Below are 13,572 nucleotides of genomic sequence, written 5' to 3' on the forward strand. Positions count from 1 at the left end.
AGTACATAGTATTTAAAACTGAGGCTGGGGAGCTGAAATGGTAACTCAAAGAAGGAAAAACAGCAAGGTAGAGCAAGAGTCGGGATCAATACTCTTATTAAATGCGTCATGACCTTTTTCCCTCTGGGTTTCTGTTTTTCCTCACTTTCTGGGTTAGGCTTTCTGTGGTAAATGAAGAAAACAAATAATAATGAAAGAGTCCCTTGACTGTGACTGGAATCAATGTATTAATGTTCTCTCTGATATTTACTGTTCATGTGTCCTCACTAGATCTATATGCAAGTCCAGCTTCCAAGGGTCATAGTTTTTCTTGTAGGCTGTGACAGTCTAGCTCATCTCCATCCCAACACAGTAATGTGACAGAGTGTCATCTATGCTGAAATTCAGAACATGGTAAGCCACCGGGCTGTTAGAGCTCTATTTGTGTGGTGTCACTCTACTTTATTTTAAATGCCACATTCAGCATCTATTTCATGAATAATGGACATTTGTGATTTTATTCTGGGTAGCTGTGCCATTCTGTTTCAATGTTAAAGCAAGATAGTTTACAACCCCTCTCCCCATTTAGGCCAGTGAACAGAATTTTCATATTTTGCCCTTTTTTGCAAGCCTTGATGTCCCTGTGTGTGTTGTGTGTGTTCTGATTCTGTATGGCTGATTTGCAGATGTGCCTGTGTTCTGATAAAGGCATCCAGGTCTCTTAATTTTGGTACCTAAATGCTTTCTGCATGTTGTACTTTGATGCTGGATCTGAATCATCCTTGCAGGTTCCTCACTTACTCCTTACTCCTCCACAAATACACCTAACTTAGAATGCATTGCTAGGTGCTAGCATTGCTTTTAGATTCAATTTCTGTACCTATTATAAACCAAGAGCAGAGATCTAGGAAACACCCATTTGAATTCTGTTGAAAGAATATTTTAAAATTCTGTTAGTTGAAAATGTTCAGATATTGTTCATAATGGAGTAGCTTTACTGAGAGGTTGTAGAGTAAAAAGATGCTGATTATATCACAACACACTTGCATTCCTTCTGCCCCTCTTTCTGCATCTTCTGAGCTATATAGTGATGGGCTGGTGTAGATGGCCCATCTAGGGCTGAGAACTCACAATCACTTTTTTTTGTAGTGCTTTAAACAGTAGTACATCTCTGCATTAACCACTATCCATAACCATCGGTGACCAAAATGGGGAACATCACAAATCCATGGATATAAATACAAATATTTAGAAGGCAGTTTGAAAACATGACCATCTAGAAAAACAATATCAATAGGCACATGGCTTACCTAGCCATGGTTTTTTGACAATATTTGGAGTACCAGGCATGAATTCCCTTCTGTGGAAAAAAAAACCCTTAAATCCAATCAAATAGTGGTTGACTAATCCCATAAAATCTTACCACAACTGTAGCGGTGGGTACTTCTTGCCTGCCAGGTGGGAATTATAGAATGTAGGATCCAGCTCTGAATAAGACCACTAATTTCTTTCCTCCTCTTTCAACCTTCATAGCACTTTCCAACACTATAAATTCTAAACAAAAGGAATGGCTTCCTGGTCAATTAAAGGTTGATTTCTCTGTATCTTGCAAACAAACATCTTGTCTCTTTGGCTATAAGTTCTTACTGTCTAACTGTAGGACACAATCTAGAGCAATGACAATGGCCTGCATTTTTTGGATGCCTCTGGGACCTCCTTGACCAATGACTCATAAGGAAATAAACCATGGCTGTTACTGGGATTTTCATTTAATAAACTCATGTCTTCTGGGATCAGCATGGTTCACTAATGTGGGATACTTTTCTTCAAACTCCTATATAATTTTATAATTAACTTATGGACCAGTAGAGCCTTAAATGGCTTCTTCATACATCCTTAGTTCTGGTTACTCATCCCTTACCTTTTCCCTCACCCCTCCCCACTTCCCCCATACCCACTTAGCCAGTTCTTTCAGGTCACATTCTGTTCCACCTAATGCTCTTATATATTCTTCTCAAATTGCGAGACTGCAGGCTTCCAAGTAACCTCTTCATACACACCTCATTTTGGCTGAGCCTTTCTTTCCCTGGCTCCTCACTTCTCCATTTTCATCAATCTGCTATGTGTTTGAGCCCACTGCCCCTATATTCTACTATTCTACTATTTCCCCTCCCAAAATGTTTTCCCTCACCCTGTACCAGCAAGTCCATGTCTAGTGTCCCAGACTAAAACATGTTAAATGAACAAAATATTTGAATACACACAGAGATGCATATAATGAATAAATACATGTAAAAAATGTATAAAATTAGATTTTCACTGAGCCTTACTGGATTACACTGGGACTCTTATGCCCAGGGTTCTAGTAACTACTATCAACAAAACTCATGACAATGACACTAATAAAAAGGAACCCAAAAGCTAAACAAAAATAAGAATTTCATTTTTAAAGGGTTGAACGTTTTCTTTGACACACAGAATAGCACATAAATTATATCACTGGGATTGAAACAATGTTGGAGACAGGATCTTTTTCCTCAAAATTGTAGGACAATACCCTGTGGGTAACACTATGGAGGGTCTGGATTCTGCCCTCTCTCCTCCATGGCTCTCCAGAACACTACACTGTGGCTTTCTTTGGGGACCGGGTTGGAAACCTATGATCTAGGAAGAGCGATACTTCCATCTCCCATCTCCTGAAAATTTGCTGTAAACAGTCAACATTTTTTAGAAATTTTATACACTTTAATGATAAACTCTTTTATTTATAATATTTAAAAATCATTGAAAACATAAATGAAAAAAATTCTTATTACCTTACCATTCATTCCTGATAACATTTCTTTTTATATTATCTGCTTTTGATTGTGGTGTGTATGTGTGTGTAATTTCTCCTTTACAGAACTGGGATTAAATTCTAGCTTTTGATTTTTAATTGGATATTAAGCTTAAAAGTTATGTTTTACATGTTTTCCTAAATATCACTACATACATACAACATAATATTAATAAAATTTCAACTAAACTCCCATTGTTATAGGTCACAATTAATTTGCCCTGAAGACCTGATCAGTATATACTTGCAAAAAGTAAAAAAAAAGAGGAAAAAAAAGGAAGGAAGGAAGAAAACATTCTGCACGAAGTCAAAAAGTAAGTGCTCAAGAAATTTAATGCTTTTCCTCCCAATTTGAGTAACTTATGGGAAAGAAGTAATTTTCCTGTTAGTATTGATTATACTTAAGTTGTCCCAGCTATATTTGTTGGTGAGAGGGCCATAACTGTCCTTACTTGTTATTGGAGTGAATTCATTTCCTTGAATTACCCAGACTTTTCTAAACTGTGGATCTCTTTCTTCTTCTAGAGAGAAAGTTGAGTCAATACTGAGTGTGAAACTGTCTTCAGAGGAGAAGTCATCTTTGTAAGAAGTGCATCTCCTCGATGATGCACTCTCTTCTCTCACCAGTGACATCAAAATGTCCTTTCTACAGGCACACTATTTCTAAGCACAATGAGGATGTGGTTTGCAATGGCACCCTGTGAACTGAGGTTGGATCAATTCCGCTTAGATTACAGCTGGCTGTATAGTCAATGACTGATGTTCCAAAGCAAGAGGATTAATACAATAAATGGAGACAGCTCATGTTTCAAACTGTCCAGAAGGGAGTGAAAGTTCAAGAAGCAGAAAACTAGCAGCTGACTGGATACATACACCTTAACTCCTCTCTACCTTTCAGGGTCTTTGGCTGAGTCACCTAGGCTTAGAGTCCTATTCTATAAATAGAAAAACAGAAAAGCATCTGCTACCATCCAGAAAAAGGAGACAGTGGACATGTGCTTACAATGACATAGTCACCTTAGAACAAGTCAGTTATGGTTTTGTTTGTTTGTTTATTTTTGTTGTTTTGTGTTTTTGTTTGTTTTGGTTTTTCGAGACAGGGTTTCTCTGTATGTTTTTAACCTGACTTTGGACAATGAGCTTTTTCAAAGCTAAACAGGATAAAAACATGAAGGCCACAAAGGATCTGTGTCCTCTGCTGCACAGTGACTCTCTCTTTCCCCTGATTTCTGAGTGTAGCACTGCACCCCACAGATGTAAAATGCATACAATAGAGGTAAAAGTTGGCAAGCGGCAAATCATTCCTTCTATGGAAAATTAACCAGAGAGAGATATTCTTGGCTAACTCCTTGTTTAAAATATAGGTTTTGTTTTTTCATTTGTTTGGCCATCTGAATTAAAACACTGAATTCTAAATGTTATAGGTGATCTTCTTAATGAAGTTCTTTGGCAGCAAGAGGAGGCCAGGGCTTACGCTAGTGATCCCTAGTAGAGTATCATTTAACACATGAGCCTACACTTGACACCAAGCACTGAAACCAAGTAACAGTCAAAATTAAGTCTCCTCAAATAGAGCAGGCACCTGAGTATTCTCAAACATGCAAAATCCACTTCATGGTTTATTAATTATTATTTAAACTATGCTAAGTAGATACAGAAGACAGTAGAATTGAGTGTTTCATTTTGTTTTGTTTTTTGGTGTTTTGTTAGTTGGTCACTACATCAATACAGATGTGCCAGGAATTTCAGAGTATTGTTTTCAGAAATAGAATTATTTAAGAACTCCATGATAGTGTAATTTGGAGTCTATCTTATTCATTTTAAAAATATCCAAATCCTCTCTCTTTCTTGTTGGTGCTGGATAGCTAAATTCAAAAGCTGTGAATTCTCATGGGAACTTCCTGTATAGACTTAGTAAATTCCCCATTTGTTATCATTTTATAAAGAGTAATTGTCAAGGGCCATGGATAGATGAAGATCAGTGGTTAGGTACTAGTCTCTCATATAAAAGGCACTGGGCCCAAACATATGTACACACACACACACACACACACACACACACACAGAGAGAGAGAGAGAGAGAGAGAGAGAGAGAGAGAGAGAGAGAGTTGTTGATCAGTTTGTTTTGAAAGGACACACTGGTAGAATGACATCATAGCCTAGATTTTCAGAGTTGCATTCACTTTAAAAGTTGAAATGTTTCCATCAGCATTCTAGCATTAGAATCCTAGCACTCTTTTGTTTTGGATAGTGTGTTCAAACTGGTTACCTTTGACCTTATCACTGATTTTATGGCCATGAATATGGGTCAGTGACAACTACAGAATAAATTTTGTTGTTTTGGAATTTGTTTCTCTCTATGAAATGCTGCACAGGAAAGCTAGATAAGGATCATGGGTGAGAAATATTTTCTGGGTTTTACATTTGTAATGTGGTCATGCTGATAAGTAGTTTCTAGAAGGAATATTTCCAGTTTGCAGCAGAAGGCAGGATGAAAATAACACTTTTTTTTTTCCCTTAAGTACATGCTCTCAGGGCTTTTTAGATAGAATACTCTCAGCAAAACGTTGTTTTTGAAAATAATAGCATTGAGTTGTTTTCTGACCAGATAGTGTCAGCTAAATTCGTTAATTTTTGCTTTTTGCTCATGTTTTAACTATCATTAAATTCCAGAATTACAAAGATGACAGAAAACACTATGGCCCTTAAATGCTGAAAAGAGCAATAGGGAAAGACTTTTTATTTTTCCTTAAGTTTTGCTGTACTGACAGGTTTCCACCAATATAAATGGGTAGTTCCAATAGCTCGATGGTCTGCCTCCATGTCTGTCAATTTTTTCTAGAAGATCACTGTCACACTGTCATATTTCACTTCAAAACCCTCATGAAAGCAGAATGCTGCTTTGATATATTTATGTTGTAGCATACATATCTGTATATATATATATATATATATGTGTGTGTGTGTGTGTGTGTGTGTGTGTGTGAAATAATAATTTGTTTATAATTAGTGAATTAATTTAGCTGAGTGGCTTTCTAGAATGGTATAAGAAATGTGAATGTGTATAACACTAGCGGATGCTAGTAATAATTAAATTACAGGCTTATTTTACTTAATTATAGAAAATTAAAAGGCATGGCCTTAATGCTGCCACATTCAACTTAAAATTCAGTTCTCAAATGGAATTAAAAGGAGTCACAGAAGTGTTTACATCCCTCGTTACTTCACACACAACATAGTGAATAATCTTTCATGGTGGGTTTCTAAATGTTTTGCTTAATAGACTTAACGGTTTAATTTTCTCTTTCAAAGTTTTAACAGCTACCTGAGACCATCACTCACATAAATACAATCTCTCCTGTTTTTACAGATTACTTATTTGGAATATTGGAGGATGAATCCATTCTCTTGTCACATGCCAAGCAAGGTACTTCCCACTGGGCAACATCTCAAGCACTACAGGCCACATTAACAAAATGAGATTCTAAAGATTTCAGAGTGGAAATTTCTTGTGAAATAAGAGGCCTACAACCTTTCAGGACACTCTTCATTCTGTCAGTCCACCGGTCTCTCAGCTTCTTGGCCTGCCAATCAATCAGTCACTACTGAGCACATAAGCGATAAAAAGTAGTATGTTACTAATCAGTGGACATGAAACTTTAATCCTTTGCCCTCAGAAAGCAACTGGATGGAGATGGAAAGCAAGTTTTCCTAAAATCATAGTGGTTGCACTGTACTATACAGGAAGCAGTGTGCAGGATATACCCAGGAAAAGTCCAAACAGACCTCCATACAGTTCAGACTCAAAGTATGTCCATTGATATTTAGTGAGTGTAGGAATACTCACCCACTCAAATGACCAATCTCTCATTAGAAAACTTATGTATATTTAAATAACACAGTGAAAAAATAATGAATATGCAACTTAGTGTATTTTGGAAACTCTGTGACAACTAATGTGTGATGTTTGAATGTATTTCCCTAAAACATTTGAACTGGCCAGAGAGGTTAAAGCCACGCTATGGTAGCACTATCACACTGAAAAAATTAATGTGACTCTGACAGAGATTTCTTCTACATTTTGTTCTTTAATTGTTGCTGATGCCTGTACTTCATCAATCTCCTAATGATTCAGGCATGGATTTATTTCACTGGCTTGGGTTTAACATTCATTCATTAGCAGCAGACAAGAGATGACCAAGGTTAATTTAACACCACTGTAAAATCCAGTGGCAGTTAGAATACAGAGCTAGCATTTCCTAGAATAATGCTTACCACACAGGTTCTGTAAATCAAGCAGGACATACCTACGTGAGAAATATTTAAAAGCAAAGTGTAATGGCTCCTAAGAATTGTGTGCAGGGAGGGTGACAGATCAAATTACCAAAAATACAGACATAGAAAATTCAGCACAGACTTAGTGACATGAAAAGATGGCTGCCATATATAGCGTAAAAGGAATATAAAACAATACTTAGAGTGTGGGTCACTTGTAAAATTGTATGTCTGAGTGTGTGTCTATGTACACATGGGGCTATACCCATATGTTAAAAGTAATTATTTCTTAATAATGAGATTACAGATGCTTTTTCATTTTTCTTGTATATGTTTCTGTATTTCTCCCTCCAAAGTAAGGATATATAATTTTAAGGTGACAAAAATCACTGAAAGACAAAATTAACTGTATTAGTAAAGTGTGCCTGAAGTAGACTTATCTTCTTTGCAATGATCTCAGCTTTATTACAGCTAATTTAATACAAAGGGTACTGTTCCCAAAGGGAAATGGTAGTTTAAGAAGTATCATTTGCTCCTTGCCTACAGCTGAATTACCAACAGTCACATAAAATACATGCCATTTATTAGTAATAATAACAACAATAATAATAACAGAAAAGTCAATCTTGAGACAGATTTCTATAATCATAAAACCCAGATTACTGAGTCAGGATGGTAGGAATTTCTTACTTAAAAAATTATAAACTTTATTGTTAATAAAATCTTGCAAATAAACATAAATATCACACACCACAGTTAAGGAGACTTGAAATTTATAGAACTCAATAAACTTCTATGCAGTTAAAATAAGCCTTTGGAACACAGGCTGTGGAGATTTACATTGAATTTTATACTTCTGGTATCAAATATATTTTATGCACTCATCTACCATCAAAAACAAAATCTCCATGACAGAATAAGAAATCAACCAGCTTTGTGTTGTCTTTCATTACCCTTCCTCATCACCTGCATTCAATCCTGCATTTCAAAGCTTGCCTGGTCGTATAGCAAGTGCTAAGTTAACATGGACTATGTAGCAAGACCCCATCTCATGAAAAAATGCACAGATGTATAGATATGCATATTCATACATATACATACATCTGCAAGAATATTTTAAGGCAAATTTTTGATATTGCATATTTTTGAAATGTATAAAAGTATTTGCCTAAGAAAAATGTCAGAATTATTAGACTTAAGATCACTTATTTTTATAATAGATTATCATTTTTTATCTTAAGAAAACGTACGTAGGAAGAAGCACAGGCAAAATGGCAGAAGTGCTCTTAAGATCCAGAACTCATGGGAATCTCAATCTGGTCCCAAGTACAAGGAAAACAATGTGATTTCCCAATGTCTTTGTTATAAAATAAGTGCAACAAATGCATATTAGTCTAATGAATGTCTGACTTCCTCTTGGCCAATGCCTCTGTGCTCCTGGGAATTATTAAGAAGCTCAGATTTTTCTCTAAAATATGTTAGTGGCATCTTTTTGTTTGTTTGTTTGTTTTGTTTTGAAAATCACCTATATGACCTGACATTGGTGGCACATGTCTTTAGTCCTAGCACTTGGGAAGCAGAGGCAGGTGTATCTCTAGTTTGGTCTACAGAGGAAGTCCCAGGACAAGTTTCAAAGCAATACAGAGAAACCCTGTCTTGAAAAAGAAAAAGAGAAAAAATCACCTAAATACACTCAAACTATTTGTAAAATCTGTCATCAAAAGCAAATTAGAGTTAGGTTTTCTAACATGAATGATTCTGACTCATAAGACTTGGGATATAATCCCTTGTTGATTGTTTTTTAAACACAAATTTAGACAACTTTGGCTTCCCTGAATCAATTTTCACTTATTGATTCACCAATCAAAATGACCATGAAAAGAACCTTTGCTGACATAGTAATCTGTTGGAATTTAAAATTAAAGTGACTTTGAGAAGTATAAAAGATTATGTTCACATAAGGTGTACTGCCAATTTGAATAGTAACTATTATTTCATCATTAACTGTTTTACATGTGTGTATCTTACATCCTCCAAGGAAATTTTATGTTGCTAGTATATGCAAATTCTGCTAATCAGATAAGAGCTCTACAAATAGTTGTTAATAGATTGCTTAATTCACTGTGTTTGAAAAGACATTTTAATTAATGGGAAAAATAGAGGCACATGTAAATGGAGGTTAAGTAACTAACTGATTTCTCTGGGTGAAAACCAAGTATAAGTCTAGTTTATTTATTTCAATGCTAACCAATATTGAAACTTCCAAGATAAATTTGATTGTCTTTTAAGCTCTTAGTGTGAGAGAATAAAAAGCATTGAACTTTTTATGAATTAATGAAAACAGGAAGTAGTTTGTCTGTCCAAATATAAAGTTCAGTCATCCAGCAGGAGACTCACAGTGTGAAATAAAAATTACAGAATGCTCTGAGGTCATTGAAAGACACTGGAAACATCACACCATGAAGCAGTAAGCTAAATGTGTGTATCAATCATAGCAATATTTTAAAAAGCTTACATACCAATAAAAATATATAATTCTAACATCCAGTATGAATGGTATTATCAATACATCATTTGAGCAAAACTTAATTAACTTTTCCATACTCCCTTTAAACATACCTTAAACAATAAATTATGCATAGTATTCATACAATTTTTTTTCTAACACCTTGATAGGTGTTAGACTCGACCCCACTAGGAAATACTATAGTTTCCCAAATGAGCCATACAGTGGAGAGTCACTTTAATACAATTATTTGATATTACTCTCCATGAAGTTGCTGGTAAGCAAAGACACAAGTGAATCTCTGCCTGTCAGGATTACATAAAAAATTTCCAGATAGATGGCCAATCATTCTATTTTAAATTTTCAGCTTTGTCAATCAGAAGTACATTACAAAATGGAGTCTACAGCAACAAATGTCAAAGTATCCAATGCCAAACAGCTAATCTGGACTCTTTGAAGGATAATTTACTCTAGTAAACTAGGCATGTTTTTAGGAAATATAGTTCATTCCAGAGAAGTGCATGATTAGACCATAAGCTGGTAGCCTTGATGGCAGAAGAGCACATATGGCTTTATATATCTAATCTTAAATTCTCCCTGTGAAACTGAAACCCATTGATCATATTCCAGGACCCAAAAAGTAGCAATTGTCAATGTCCTACATAAAAGCAAAAGCTTATATGAAACAATTGATGACTATGTCTCAATTTCCTCTTCTCCACATTAAATAGTTCAAGCTTATTTGTCTTTCTACAGAGACAGGATCTGGCCCAATAACTGAATCTACCAACAGTTTCTAAGCCATGACCTATGGTATCAACTTTGTTCATAAAACAATATCCAAATTCAGTAGAAAGGAAGTGCCAGGCTACCTGAATTCCATTTATGAAACAAGTCCAGATGTTTTATGTTTTAACTTTTAAAAGTATACTGTAGACATTTGAAATTTTATTTTAGAAAGTCAAAATTTATCTTTAATAATACAGTGTAAAATGTACTATAAATTTTTTTGCAATGACATACAAATCCAATACCTACTTCTTTGACCTACTTTATATAGTTCATATAATTAGGCACATGGTAGCAAGAGTTTAGACTTGTGAATACACATAATACATGAGCATATTACATTTAGTCACTTAGTGTCATTCCTATCTAAAAACCAAATAAAAGAATTCTTAAGAAAATAAAACTAAAATCCCAATGACATGTAAAATTATAAATTAGAGGTAAGTGTGTAAGATAAAAGGAAAGATTAAGATGAAAGGAATCTATTGTTTTACATTTTAAGAATCATTCTCATTGCCAGTGGCAGTAGGAAGATTGGAGGATACAATGTATGTATTTGATGCATGTAGTATTGCTACTACACTTCTACCTGAAAGGCTTTTTCTGGCTTTAGTTCAATGAAATCCATTATCCTAGGTGGTAATGGAGCCCTGTATGGTCCAGTCCCAGACATCTTTAGTCTCCTGAGCTGTCTTAAAGCCTTAGCATACGAAAAGCTGCCCTAAAGCCTTAGATACCGGTAAGCATTTATAAACTACAATTGCCCCCATTTCAGTGACAAGCCACATCCTTCTGCCAGGCTTATCTCCATCTCGTTCATTTTTTGTACGAACAGGCTAATTCATAAATGGCTAGGCTGGGGTCCTTGAGAACACTTAGGTTTTTAAAACCATCCTCTTTCCCTACTTAATCACTTACAGGAGACATACAAGGACAGAACATTAGAGAGAACTATAAAATGGTCGTGGGCACTGAAGGAATGAGCAACAAATATCAACACAATCAAATAAAGTGAATGCCTCTCATCAGCCCCCTCAGCTGTGCTGGTTGGGGCACACCAAACAGATTTGAAAAGAATGGGTCAGGATTTCAAGAAAATCAATCTGTTTCAACATTTATTTGAGAAGATGCAATATGCTAAATAATACACCAAGCCACCTCCCTTTCCCATCATTGTAAATTTGGGGCCCTCACCATAAGCCCACAAACCCAATAAAAAATAGCAGACTATGAATTGGCATCTAGTTCTCTAACATGGAGCAAACGACAGGCATCCATCCTAATTGGCCACAATGAACCTAAGGGCCAATAACAAGAATAAATGTCAAATTGATCTAAATGAAGCCAATGAATAATCATACACACACACCAGAAGCACGGTTCCTAAAACATGCAATTGGTTCCAAGAATGCAAAGGCATAAGTAAACCATAAAAATGGTAGTAAATCAAGCAAGCCATGCATATAAATAGACTCCACAAATGCAATACACCTGGAAAGTAACATGTGCACACACAATGTGTATGTATGTAAATGTGTGTGCTCAAATATACATAAATATACATCCGGAAAAAGGAACTCTGGGTCCTTTCTATGGTTTTCCAACAAGAATATGTTAAGGTGTGAATCGGGATGCCTAATTCTGAGACTACCTGAGCACTGGAGCAAATAAGCAAAATCACCTTATAATTAGGCCAACAAGGTTGAGACACTAAATGTAATTTGAGGGAAGGCCCTGCCCTGTTTGTGAGCCCTGAAAACGAAACGTTTGCTTTCAACTATATCCTTTTCTTGCTAAGGTCCTTTCCAACCCCTGATTTTGTTGCTAAGCTTGAAGGAAAAGGAATCTTGGAGGTCCAGTTGGTATTCGGAGCCAGTTTGTGATAAAAATCAAAACATCATTTTTCCCCTAAAACACAAGAGGATGCCCCTCACTTCTCTCCCCCATTAACCTTGCTCTCTCTCCATCCTCATCTCTGTTTCCACACCCCCACCCCCCCTCCTAGTCTAAGAGACGCGAGTCATTGTTTAAGTCTAGGCCACAAATATATACACAAGTCATTTAATAACCAGCCAGATGAAGAAGGTAGCCCCACTGTCTCCTACTCACCATGCTGAGACCAGGAGAAGATGCTGGAAGGAGGGAGAGCTGCAAACTGAATCCATTTTCCTTGTGACCGAGTCGGATGCAGCCTCTGAAGCCAACATGAGCAGCGGCTGCTGGGATTTTTCCCCCTCCCTTTCTGGTTGGCGATGGTGCGATAGGAACCACCCTTTCCAGCTCCACTAGAGTACCAGCAGCAGAGGCGGCAACAGCAGCAGCAGCAGCAGCATCTCTTGAGCCTCCTCCCTCTTGGAGGATGGTGTGAGCTCAGAACCAGCCAGGAACTTGCAGCAGACAGCTCCTCAGGCTCCTCCTTCCCTCCCCCACCCCCACAGCCCCACCCCTGCTGCGGTAGAGGCAGCCGGCCTGGCAGCTGCTGGTTGCCATGGCAATGACCAATTGCAAGTGGCAAGCTAAGGGGGAGGGGAGAGGAGCTAAGCAAGCTGCAGGGGCTGGAGTGAAACTCACAATCTCTGTGTCTGAGATGCTCTTGGTCTCTTTCCTAAGGTAAGCTTCAGGTAGTTTGAGGCGTACCAACGGTGAAAAAGCACCAGGAAAGAACAGCTAAAATTGAATCTGAGTTGAAATATACCAAAGAGTTTAACATTTGTTTGTATTGTCTATAAATTTTAGATAAAATATATTACGTTTTCTATTGGAAAAAAAAAAATGAGAAGATTAGGTAGCGAGATGGGAGCCTGTTATCACGCCAAAGTTCTGAGTCCTTGGTAGTATCTTTTGCTCAATGCCACTCAAGGTTGTTAAAACAAAACAAAACTGCTGGACTTTGCAATAAGTCAGTTGCCTGCTACGTTCCTTTACGTGCAGTCCAGTTTGTTCTCAGGCCATTTGGTTCCACAGTTTCCCCAACTTGTCTCCTGAAAAGGACCTAGCAATCTTGACACCGCCATCCCCTACGCCGGAGGAAAAGGAAGTTAGAGCAAAACAAACCGGAAATACCTTTGAACAGCTGAGGTTCTCGGCAGCACTAGAGAGTGGACAGTTCCAAACCATCTGGCTTCAGACTCCTGGAGAGTTACAGGCAAGCAATTCCGTGCTATTTTCATGGATGCCCTTTAGGAGT

At 36.9% G+C, this 13,572-nt stretch overlaps 1 protein-coding gene across 1 annotated transcript in view; it reads right to left on the reverse strand.

Annotated features, from left to right (window-relative positions):
• Jakmip2 (janus kinase and microtubule interacting protein 2) overlaps window positions 1-13,314 on the reverse strand; it is a 142,475-nt gene extending 129,161 nt beyond the window's left edge. The window contains exon 1 of the mRNA XM_051200883.1: window positions 12,495-13,314. The gene's annotated coding sequence lies outside the window, so the exon portion shown is untranslated. The remainder of the gene's footprint in view (window positions 1-12,494) is intronic.
• Window positions 13,315-13,572: the final 258 nt, after the last annotated feature.

Source organism: Phodopus roborovskii, unplaced genomic scaffold, assembly GCF_943737965.1.
Source record: "Phodopus roborovskii unplaced genomic scaffold, PHOROB, whole genome shotgun sequence".
NCBI lineage: Eukaryota > Metazoa > Chordata > Mammalia > Rodentia > Cricetidae > Phodopus > Phodopus roborovskii.